This window comes from Bos taurus, chromosome X (assembly GCF_002263795.3).
Source record: "Bos taurus isolate L1 Dominette 01449 registration number 42190680 breed Hereford chromosome X, ARS-UCD2.0, whole genome shotgun sequence".
Lineage (NCBI taxonomy): Eukaryota > Metazoa > Chordata > Mammalia > Artiodactyla > Bovidae > Bos > Bos taurus.
The window spans coordinates 84,784,846-84,793,486 of NC_037357.1; the positions used below are offsets into that span (position 1 = coordinate 84,784,846).

Below are 8,641 nucleotides of genomic sequence, written 5' to 3' on the forward strand. Positions count from 1 at the left end.
AGTGCGTGGTGAAAAAGAATGACATTAACCAATAGAATAATAGTAGCCTCTAATCTTTTTCCTCTACATAATTTCTGGCTTATAACATGTTCTCTGTGTCCGATGCGTTCGCTATAACTTTATATCTTAATTTTATAGGGCAGTGTGCTTTCTGGAGGCTCTAAAGTTGAATAAATCACACGTAAGAAGGTTATATATCAGACGTAGTACTTGAAGGAAGCACTGAAATAGTTATTGAAGTTATAAGTATTTTCCCTATGAAAAGGTTGTAGAAGCCTTTGGTCTGATAGCAATTTACTACTCCAGTGGTCCAGTTGTTATATAACTAAATTGCATGTGTATTTTTTAAATATGGCACTCTTTTGGAGATTAGGATATGTACTATCAGTTTTGCATATTTTACATTAAAAGTACATTAAGTTGCTGGGCAATATAATGCAAAATATGGTAGGTGTTTGTTTTCTCCATAATAGCCTACCTGTCGCCTTTTATGTAAATGGCAGACTAAGTGGGATAGCAGTACTGTCATTGTGTAGAGGAACCTTGATCTGGACGCTCTGCCTTCGTCCTTTTTCTGTTCACATACCTGGAGTGTGCAAGTCTGATTAAATTGCACTGTGCAAATGTTTGTATTAATTAAGAAATGAAAATGAAAAGTAAATAACAAGTGACATTGACTACAAGAACATTGAAGCCAGTTAAAAAAAAAAAAAAAGAAACTGTATTATTTATGTTTTCTCTTAAGCCATATGGTTCCTATTTGATTTTATCAGATTAATTTGTGGTTATTCTATAGTGAATCCACCGATATCTAGAAAATGAAGTGCTTATATGCTACCTCGTGGTGTGTCATATTAAGTATTTTAAAATATTTGGTTTTGCAATTTTGTATTCAAAGTATTGCAGTTAATTTCTCCTCTGAAAAAATTAGTCTTTTGAGGTTATTATGGCCCTGCTTATATCAATTCCAATCTAAATGAGCCGGTTCCATTCATTATAATACAAGTAATAAAGTTACTGATTGACCTTTTTTAAAAAAAGTACTTCTTTAGAATAGAAGAGGTTGGTACTAAACAAGGCCATTTCCAATAATCTTAATGCTATTAGTTGATGTTCATGGCCAGATTTTTTTACTGTGGTAAATTATTTCGGCATAAAGAATAATGAGTCTGGAAATCAATAATGAATATCAGCTCCTAAAATTCATTCCTTTCTTAAGGGCTATGTTTATAAATTCTCGGAAGAGGATCTTCAATGATCTGCTAATTATCTTTGCAGTTGTTTATTGGTAACGGAAAGCTATTAATTATCTGAGTTTTACTACGTGATGACCTTGAGGGCAATTTCTCTCATTTAATGTACTCTTACTAACAGATTTCAGAACAGAATTCATCAATTCATTTTAAATAGTTCATTATATGCGTCCAGACCGATGGTTGATGTACAGTACTCAAAGAACATATTTTTTCAATTTAAAAGCTACTTTGTACTTTTATACTTGAGAATCACCCAACCATGTCTCCATTGATAAAGTATGGATAAGCGACCATACCTCCAAGAAAGGGTAACTAGCCAGTCGGATTATGGGGAATTTTTTGCAGCTTCTTAAATTGTTGCAGGAATCATAGCTTATGATAAGTATCTCAGGTTGTTGCAAGTCCTAAATTGCTTATTCCAACTAGAGCTTTAGCCAAATGTAATGATCTTTGATTGAAGATATTTTGCTTGGATTTCTGTGGTTTCACCGTATGTATTTCCTCTCTGCAAGTTTTAAAGTGAAAAAGAGCAGTCTCTATCTCTCAACTTTGCATCCATTTCTATTTAATATTATCATTATTCCACACTCTCTGGTCCTTAATTATCAAGATTTACACCAGTTTGAACAAAGATGCAGTAAACTATATGAATTGCTGCTTGCTTATATTATGGAAATCCAATCCAACCTGGATAGATCTATTGACTATATGATCCAGATGTGAACTGGGCTCTACGTAACTGATTAGCGTTGGGCGTCACAAATTCTCCATTTAAAACTCAGGGAAATAGTTCTCTTACACGCACATCCAGTTATTCGGGCCGATAAACTTGTATGTCCAGAAGTTAGCATGAAACATTATGGCCTTAAAATACGTGAAGAATATGAGGCTAAGTGTTTTTCCTTTATATAATATTGTCCTTCTTCTTACATTAGAACGATATTTGATTTAGGAGGGGATGACGGCTGATACAGTTAAAGGGCAGTAGTTTCACTAGATTGTTGTTTCGGTAATCGTTTTCCGTACAGTCATGTCTGAGCTCTGTGACTCATGCTCGTCCTCATTCTCCAGATTGCTCAAATTCAAGTTCCATTGAGTCAGGCAGTGCTAATCTATATCCATCTTCAATCTCTGCTTCCTGTCCTTTCCTTTGCTTTTATTTTTTCCCAGCTCAAGGGTTCTTTTCCAATGGAGTCCGGCTGCTTTGCATCAGCTGGCCAAAAATATTGAGCGTTAGCCTCAGTCCTCCAATGACTATTCCAGGTTGACTTTCCATGGATTGAGTGATTGTTCTCCTTGAAGTCTTTCATAGTGGCAAGTGATTTTTCATGTAGGGTTACCTAAATATCATATCGCTGAAGCAAGACATCTCAAAGGGCTCTGACTCCTCGTTCTTGGAGTTGAATTGCGTTCAAGGCAGTGCTTCCGGGCATTGCCTGAGAGCTGCACCCCGGCTTCGTCCAAGCCTGTGCAAGCTGTGGAGCTTTGGAAAGATGTTACAAGCGACTGCGGATTAGCGCCCAAAATGTCAAACTCATTTTTCAATTTTTACTGGCTCTTGTCCTGGCTTTATGTCATGCTGACCTTAATGAGTTTGTTTGACTGTTCTTTCTAACTCGCGGAGAGGATGGGGAAGGCATATACTTTAAGCTTTTGAAAGCTAAAAGCTGGTTGACGCATTTAAACTGACAAAAAGAACTTACAGAAGAAATGTGAATTTACAGCCCAGCTAAGAAGCCCCTTTCCTCCTTCCATTGCTTTAAAGAAAATTAAAATTATTGAACTTTGCAAGATGCGGGGGGACATGTTCCCCCAAGGTATTCCATGAGGTTTTTTTTTTTTTCCAAACCAATGTTTAAGGGACTTAATTATTATTTTATTTTTTTTTTAAAAAGGGCCCCCCACCCCCCCCCCACCAAGAACGAAACAAAAAAAAAAAAAAACCTATTTTAAAAATGACTATGTAATATCTCTCTCATAATCTTCACTTTCTGCCATTACAGTTGTATCACCTGCATATCTGAGGTTGTTGATATTTCCCCCAGCAATCTTGATTCCAGCTTGTGATTCACCCAGCCTGGCTTTTTGCATGATGCAATCTACATATAAGCTAAATAAGCAGAGTGACAATATACAATCTTTTCACACTCCTCTCCTAATTTTGAACCAGTGAGTTGCTCCATGTTCAGTTCTAACTGTTGCTCCTTGACCCCACATACAGGTTTCTCAGGAGACCGGTAAGACGATCTGGTACTCCATCCCTTTAAGAATTTTCCACAGTTTGTTGTGGATCCATACACTTTAGGGTATGCAATGAAGCAGAAGTAGATTTTTTTTTCCCTGGAATTCCCTTGCTTTCTGCATGATCCAACAAATGTTGGCCATCTGATCTCTGGATCCTCTGCCTCTTTGAAACCCAGTTTGTACATGTGGAAGTTCTTGGTGGAAGCCTAAGTTTGAAGGATTTTGAGCATAACATTGCTAGAAAGTGAAATGAGCTCAACTGTATGGCAGTTTAAACATGCTTTGGCATTCCCCTTCCTTGGGATTGGAATGGAAAGTGACCTTTTCCAGTCTTGTAGCCACTACGGAGTTTTCCCAAGTTGCTGACCTATTGAGTGCAGTGCTTTAACAGCACCATCTTTTAGGATTTTAAATAGCTCCAAGCTGGAATTCTGTCACCTCCACTAGCTTTGTTCGTAGTAATGCCCACTTGACTAAAATCCACTTGACTGCACATTCCAGGATGTCCGGCTCTAGGTGAGTGCCCACACCATCGTGGTTTTCCAGGTCATTAAGACCTTTTCTGTATAGTTCTTCTGTGTATTCTTGCCTCCTCTTCTTAATCACCTCTGCTTCTGTTAGGTCCTTACCGTTTCTGTCTTTTATCGTGCTCATCCTTGTTTGAAATGGTCCCTGGATATCTCCATTTTTCCTGATCTTGTTTTCCCCTATTTCATTGCATTGTTCATTTAAGAAGGCCTTCATCTCTCTCTTTGCTCTTCTCTGGAAATCTGCATTCAGTTAGGTATAACTTTCCCTTTCTCCCTTCCTGTTCACTTCTCTTCATTCCTCAGCTATTTGTAAAGCCTCCTCAGACAACCACCTTGCCATTTTTCTTTTTCTTTGGGATGGTTTTGGTCACTGCCTCCTATACAATGAATGTTACAAACTTCTGTCCCTAGTTCTTCAGGCACTCTACCTACCAGACCCAGTCCCTTGAATCTATCACACATATGCACCCATGCATGCACACATGGACATACACACATCTCTTCTTGTGAGAGCACCTCACAACTGCAACTAGCTGTAGAACAACCATCAACAGGAGGATGCTGAACCCACCAGAAGAGATACTCCACATCCAAAGACAAAGAAGAAGCCACACCAAGATGGTGGAGGGGTGCAACCTTGAGTAAAAGCAAATCTGATACCCACCCGGTCGGTGACTCACAAACTGGAAAACAGTAATACCAAAGAAATTCTCACACTGTTGTCAAAGTTGTGAGCCCCACATCCAGCTTCCCAGCCTGGGGGTCCTGCAAAGGGCCTAGGAATCCCCAGGGAATCTGAGTCTGAAGGCCAGCAGGATTTGATTGCCGTACTTCAACAGGACTGGGGAAAACAGACTCTACTCTTGGAGCACACGTACAAAATTCTGTGTGCACTAGGACCAGGAAAAGAGCAGTGACCCCAGAGGAGACTGAACCAGACCTACCTGCTAATGTTGGAGGGTCTCCTGCAGAGGTATGGGTCAGCATTGGCTCACCACCAGGACTGAAGCCCTGGCAGCAGCAGTCCTGGCAGTGCCCCTTGACAGAAGCCCCCTTGGAGGTCACCATCAGCCCTACCATAGAGCCTGTAGACTCCAGGGCTGGGTCACCTCAGGACAAACAACCAAAAGGGAGCACAGCTCCACCCATCAGCACAACAGAGAACTGAATTAAAGTTTTACTGAGTACGGCCCTGTCCACTAGAGCAGCATCCTGTTTTTTCCCATTGCAAGTCGCTCCCATCAGGAAGTTGAGAGTACTTTGGAGAGCAAGGAGATCAAACCAGTCAATCCTAAAGGAAATGAACCCTGAATATTCATTGGAAGGACTGATGCTGAAGCTGAAGTTCCAATACTTTGGCCACCTGATCTGAAGAGCCGACTCATTGGAAAAGACCCTGATGCTGGGAGAGATTGAGGGCAGGAGGAGAAGGGGACGACAGAGGATGAGATGATTGGATGGTATCACCGACTCAATGGACATGAGTTTGAGCAAACTGTAGGAGACAGTGAAAGACAGAAGCCTGGCATGCTGCAGTCCATGGGGTCGCAAAGAGTTGGACATGACTGAGGGACTGCACAACAGCAATTTAGCCTCATGCACCAGAGGGAAGACAGAGGAAACAAGAAGAACTACAGTCCCACAGGCTCATGAAGGAAAACCGCAATCACAGAAAGCTAATCAAAATGAAAAGGCAAAGAATTATATCCCAGGTGAAGGTACAAGACAAAACTGCAAGAAAAACAACTAACTGGAGTGGAGATAGCCAACCTTCCAGAAAAAGAATTCAGGATAATGTTAGCGAGGATGACCCAGGATCTCAGAAAAAGAATTGAGAAGATGCAAGAAGTGTTTGTGGGCTTCCCTGGTGGCTCAGACAGTAAAGCGTCTGCCTGCAGTGCGAGAGACCCGGGTTTGATTCCTGGGTTGGGAAGATCCCCTGGAGAAGGAACTGGCAATCCACTTCAGCACTCTTGCCTGGAAAATCCCATAGACGGAGGGGCCTGATAGGCTACAGTCCATGGGGTCGCAAAGAGTTGGACACGACTGAGCGACTTCACTCTGAGCTTCCCTGGTGGCTCAGATGGTAAAGCGTCTGCCTGCAATGCGGGAGACCCAGGTTCGATCCCTGGGTGGGGAAGATCTCCTGGAGAAGGAAATGGCAACCCACTCCAGTACTCTTGCCTGGAGAATCCCATGGACGGAGGAGCCTGGTAGGCTATAGTCCATGGGGTCGCAAAGAGTTGGACACGACTGAGCGACTTCACTCTGAGCTTCCCTGGTGGCTCAGATGGTAAAGCGTCTGCCTGCAATGCGGGAGACCCAGGTTCGATCCCTGGGTGGGGAAGATCTCCTGGAGAAGGAAATGGCAACCCACTCCAGTACTCTTGCCTGGAGAATCCCATGGACGGAGGAGCCTGGTAGGCTATAGTCCATGGGGTCGCAAAGAGTCGGGCACGACTGAGCAACTTCACTTTCACTTTTCACTTTCAAGAAATGTTTACCAAAGACCTAAAAGAACTAAAGAACAAAATAGCAGAAGAACCATACACTGGAAGGAATCAACAGCAGAATAGCTGAGGCAGAACGGAGAAGTGACCTGGAAGACAAATGGTGGAAATGACTGCTGCAAAATCGAGTAAAGAAAACCGAATGAGAAGAAATGAAGACAGCCTAAGAGACCTCTGGGAAAACATTAAATGCACCAATATTCATAATATAGGGGTTTCAGATGGAGAAGAGACGGAAAGGACCTGAGAAAATATTTGAAGAGATAATAGTTGAAAACTTTCCTAGCATGGGAAAGGAAATAGTCAACCAAGTCCACGAAGCACAGAGAGTTCCAGGCAGGATAAACCCAAGGAGAAACACAACAAGACACATAGTAATCAAACTGACAGAATTTAAAGACAAAGATAAAATATTAAAAGCAACAAGGGAAAAATGACAAACAACATACAAGCAAACTCCCATCAGGCTATCAGCTGATGTCTCGACAGAAATTGTACAAGCCAGAAGGGATTGGCATGATATATTTAAAGTGATGAAAGGGAAGAACCTACAACCAAGAATACTCTACCCAGCAAGACTCTCCTTCAGATTTGATGGAGAAATCTAAAGCTTTACAGACAAGCAAAAGTTAGGAGAACTCACCACCACCAAACTAGATTTACAACAAACGCTAAAGGAACTTCTTTCTCTATGCAAGAGCAACACGAGAAGGAAAAGACCTGCATAAAATAAACTGCCATTAGGGTGGTGTCATCTGCATATCTGAGGTTATTGCTATTTCTCCCGGAAATCTTGATTCCGGCTTGAGTTTCATCCAACCCAGCATTTTGCATAATGTACTCTGCATAGAGTTTAAATAAGCTGGGTGACAGTATATAACCTTGACGTACTCCTTTCCCAATTTTGACCAGTCTGTTGTTCTGTGTCTGGTCCCAGCTGTAGCCGGTTTCTCAAGAGGCAGGTTGTTGGGAAGCGTAGTGCAAAATAGCCGTAAAAGGAGAAAGTCCTTGGGAAAATGGTGAAGGGCCAGAAATACCCGGCTTTGCACTGCGGACAGAAAAACATCTCCTGCCTTTGGTTATGCTTGGCGCCAAGAGTTAATAGGGATGTTACTTGTGAAAGCGGGTTGTGGGATAAGCCCATGAGTCATTTAGAGCGTGCTGTCCTTGAAATGTTTTTACTGATTATGTGTTAACTCCGTATGCACTCTGCTGACCATATACTTTAAGCTCTTTGTTCCTACTTCTATAAAAAAGCTTGACTGCAGAAATAAACTTGTCAGTCCTTGCAAGAGACTGTCCAAGTGTCCCTCTTTCAGGTTCGTCGCTTCCAAGTCCTGGGGAGAAAATCCCCAACACAGGTAAGGTGGTCTGGTATTCCCATCTCTTTCAGAATTTTCCCAAGTTTGTTGTGATCCACACAGTCAAAGGCTTTAGTGTAGTCAATGAAGCAGAAGTATATGCATTTCTGGAATTCACTGGCTTTTTCTGTGATCCATTGGATGTCAGAAATTTGATCTCTGGTTCCTCTTCATTTTCAAAATCTAGCTTCTACATCTGGAAGTTGGGTATGGGATTAACAGAAGCAGAAAATATTAAGAAGAGGTGGAAAGAATACACAGAAAAACTATACAAAAAAAAATTCAATGACCCGGATATTAGTCAATGACCCATGGTGTTGTGGTCACTCACGTAGAGCCAGATACCCTGGACTGTGAAGTCAGGTGGGCCTTAGGAAGCATTATGACCAACAAAGGTAGTGGAGGTGATGGAATTCCAGCTGAGCTACTTCAAATCCTAAAAGATGATGCTGTTAAACTCCTACAGTCAATAGGCAACGTGGATGGACCTAGAGCATATGGTATCACTTGACTTCACAATCCTGGATGTCTGGCTCTAGGTGAGTGACCACACCATCATGACTATCTGGATCATCAAGAGCTTTTTATATAGTTCTTCTGTTTGTACTTGGGAACTCTCCTTAATCTCTCCTGCTTCTGTTAGGTCCTTACCATTTCTGTCTTTTACCATGCTTGTCATTGCATGAAACCCCCTTCATATCTTTAATTTTCTTGGAGAGATCTCTAGTCTTTCCCATGCT

The 8,641-nt window shown here is 41.7% G+C and overlaps 2 non-coding genes across 2 annotated transcripts; both read left to right on the forward strand.

Moving 5' to 3' along the window:
- Positions 1 to 6,098: 6,098 nt before the first annotated feature.
- On the forward strand, positions 6,099 to 6,170 carry TRNAC-GCA (transfer RNA cysteine (anticodon GCA)). The gene has a single exon. It is a non-coding gene; the product is annotated as a tRNA-Cys (tRNA).
- A 135-nt stretch (positions 6,171 to 6,305) lies between these two features.
- TRNAC-GCA (transfer RNA cysteine (anticodon GCA)) lies at positions 6,306 to 6,377 on the forward strand. The gene has a single exon. It is a non-coding gene; the product is annotated as a tRNA-Cys (tRNA).
- The last annotated feature ends 2,264 nt before the right edge of the window (positions 6,378 to 8,641 follow it).